This window comes from Apium graveolens, chromosome 7, assembly GCF_009905375.1.
Source record: "Apium graveolens cultivar Ventura chromosome 7, ASM990537v1, whole genome shotgun sequence".
Classification (NCBI taxonomy): domain Eukaryota; kingdom Viridiplantae; phylum Streptophyta; class Magnoliopsida; order Apiales; family Apiaceae; genus Apium; species Apium graveolens.
Window position 1 is genome coordinate 67575419 of NC_133653.1, and position 3567 is coordinate 67578985.

At 36.3% G+C, this 3567-nt stretch overlaps 1 pseudogene; it reads left to right on the top strand.

Moving 5' to 3' along the window:
- Positions 1–505: 505 nt before the first annotated feature.
- On the top strand, positions 506–1625 carry LOC141673710 (acyltransferase-like; annotated as a pseudogene).
- The last annotated feature ends 1942 nt before the right edge of the window (positions 1626–3567 follow it).

The following is a 3567-nucleotide window of genomic DNA, read 5'->3' on the forward strand; positions in this document are numbered from 1 at the left end:
ACCTGGACTCAAACTCCATTTGGACGAAAACAATGGCGGCGTGCGGTGTAGCTGTAAGGTGGGAATCTACAAAACAAAACCGGAGGGGGTGGCGTCTCCGCGGCACCTCCGGTGTGAGAATGAGAAAGGGTTTTGAAGGAAAAAGGGGTAAAACGGGAATTATACGAATAGGTTGTGGTGTGTGTATATATGTGTGTATATGAGAGATGAAGTAACCCCTAATACTCCTTTTGCTCAGCCTTTTATAGGCTTCCCATTATGATTTTAGGGGTTTGTACCTTTTGATCTGGACCGTAGGAGTGTTTTTGGACTGTAGAACGTGTGGACTTTCATGATAAAGTGTTGTACTACTGAATCCAGACCGTAGGAAGGTTCTGGATCCGGACTATCTGGACGGTAGTGATATTGCCACGTGTCCTGGGTCCCTCGGTGTTACTGCTAAACGGACCCTGGGCTTTGTTTATTGGGCCCTAGGCTCAACAAGTTGGGCCCTGGGGTCTTATTAATGGGCCTATATTATTATGGGCTATCAAAGGATGAAGAAGAAGGTTTTGGTCATCTCTTCCCACCTTGCTCAATATGGGACAAAGTGTCATGTTCTCCTTTAATGCTTGTTCAGCTAAACCATTTTTCTTGCGGAGGAATAGCTATAGCAGTGTGCCTCGCGCATCGTATCGCTGATGGTAGAACTTTATTTTCATTCCTAAGTTACTGGGCAAGCTTATCATGCAACCCCGGTGATGAAGAAAAACTAGTACAACTTGCTCCATATTTTGTTCATGGGCTTCTACCCAATTCTTATGATGACGATTTTGTTATGACGGATGATTTGCCTCCTGAAAAGAATTGGATCACTACAGAAATTGTGTTCTACAACTCAAAGATTGCAGAACTGAAGGTCAACCAGGAAAAGCAAGACAAATTAAATGGCGTAGTAGCTAATCAAAATTACACACGAAATGAGCTTGTGACCGCACTTCTCTACAGATGGGCTCTAGCTGCTGCAGCTACATCACCTCTGGGGCCTATCCTATTTCTGTATTGTTTCAGGCTGTAAATATGAGGCCTCTGATTGATCCGCCACTGCCTAAAACAAGTGTTGGAAATCTGATCATTCCTTGTCACATATCAGCAAGTACGATGAAGGAGAAAGAGTTACATTCCTTGGTGGTCCAAATGAGAAAAGAGAAGAAACAGATTACAGGAATAAGGAGTCTGGTGCGAAAAGAAGTCTTGCCATTATTTGAAAAGTATGCAAGAGAAAATTACAAGAAATATGCTGTCAGCAGCATGTGTAATTTCCCATCATATGATAAGTTGAATTTTGGCTGGGGAAAGCCGGTTAATGCCAGCCTTGTTGACGGGCCGTTTGTCAATATCTTCGAGATGATGGATACTCCGGATGGGGATGGTATAGAATAAAGGTCATTGGAGGTCTCGAAAAGGAAGAAATGAAAATTTTTCGAGGCTGACAGAGATCTGCTTGCTTACGGTTCTTTCCACCGTTAGAGGTCTGTTTATTAAATAATCCTGTATTAATACATTCACAACCATTTGATAAAGAAGTTCTAATCATATAAATTAGAAAAATATAATATGATCCAACAGTTTGACTTTCTCAGTGTGTAACATATTCTGTAAGATTTATACAGTTGCAACATATTCTATAATACGAGGGTTTTATAGATCCTAGTAGTTCTCCAACTTCTCCAAGAAAATCACGATGCAGCATCACTTTGCGATGCCGACAACAAAAGAAAGAAAAAGCTACCTGATTAGTGATCATAACTGACTATGTCCAATATAAATCGCTGGAACTGCAAGTAATGGTTTAAGAAATACTAGCCTTTAAACACACTCCATATCGAAATCTAATAATTCAAGATCTGTAGGCAATGCAAAAGGACACAATTATAAAGAAACTCCATTTTAAGTGTAGGCGGTAAAAAAGACACGTGTATAAAGAAACTCCATTCTAAAGCAAGAACCAAACTAGAGATGGACTTTGTAATTATTATAGGACCCATATTACTACAATTAGTTTCCTGAAATAATATTATGTGAATTGATATTGTTTAATAAACTATATGTTAGAACTCTTACGCTTAGCTCCCGAGTTGAAATTAGGAGAGAAGAGAAGAGATCCTTGAAGAAAATTTTAAAATTTTCTCTCCTACCCATGCTCCAGAGTTTTTTACACGAGAGAAAGGCAGAGAAGGGGAGAGAAGATATAATAGAATTTGGTTACAAAACTTTCTCTCCAAAATTGGAAAGATTGGGATGGAAGAGAAACAATTTTGTATCGATTATTTTAGTATTCCAAAAATACCCATACATATCTATTTGCATAAAACAAATAATTTGCATTGTGCTCATTTCTCTGTGCTCATGCACGTCTCTAATTAGTCCTTTTGGTATATAGTGGTCGGAGCCTCCCTGTTTTAGTAAATCTTTCTTTGTTTCAGTAATATTGTGATTGTTTTCATTAATGGTGATTAGCCATTGGCACATTACCCATACAATGTTATGTATCTATATATTATAACTTCCAAACTCCAAGATTTTATAGATTAAATTAATGACTAAGGATATGCGTATTCCTGGTTTTACTATTTGTTATATGGGCGTCTATGTAGGTACGACTTTTGGATCTAAATTAGTCTGAAAAAAGCTCTTTGATTTATAGATATACATTGCTTACAACAGGGCTAAAGTAAAGTTATATGTTAGGAAAAATCTAAAGGTAGCAGAGTCCTTGACTTGCTTCTTGAACGAAATATGCAAAGCAAAAGTACATGTCTAACAGGAATGAATGTTGCAGATAATTTGTAGGATATACCATTTTATTTATTTTAAGGGTATTGTAGTAAAAAGTAAAATTTTCTTTCTTTCCCTCTTATCTCGGGAGCATAAAAAAGATTACTGGAGAAACTCTTTCTTTTGAACTCGGGAGCACGAGAGAGATTCTTTTCTTCCACTTTTTCTCTTCTCTTCTTTTCTCTCCCCATCTCTTCTTTTCTCTTCTCTCCCAGAAAAACTCGGGAGCACAGCGTTAATCTCACATCAATTATCTGTTTAAAATGAGTTCTTCATTAAAATCAGTATTAATTGTAAGCTAATTGGTATGATTAATTGATAACTGTCTTGTTGAAATGAACAACCTATAAGTATGCAAATTAAGATCTAAACTGAATAAGTGGAAACTGTATCTTATTTGATCAAGTTAATTCTAATCAATTTCTTGAAAATTCTTAAAATTACTTATAACTTCATTTGTTTTGAAACTGTATGCAAATCTTTGTGAGAAGTTTACGGAAAAGAATTAATCAACCAATGACTATGTATGATAAAACTTACAGAATTACCTAGGGATATAGTGTCACTATACTAGGTGCAAGATATCTTATAAACGTTAAATGTTAAGAATTAGGTATTTGGACTAGAACTATCTTATCAAAATCTTTGAATCAATTATAAATCAGCCCTGTGTTTATGATCTGTTGAGAATTGTACACATGATTTAATCAGTAAACTTCAGTGATGAATTGTACTTAAATACTTTGAATT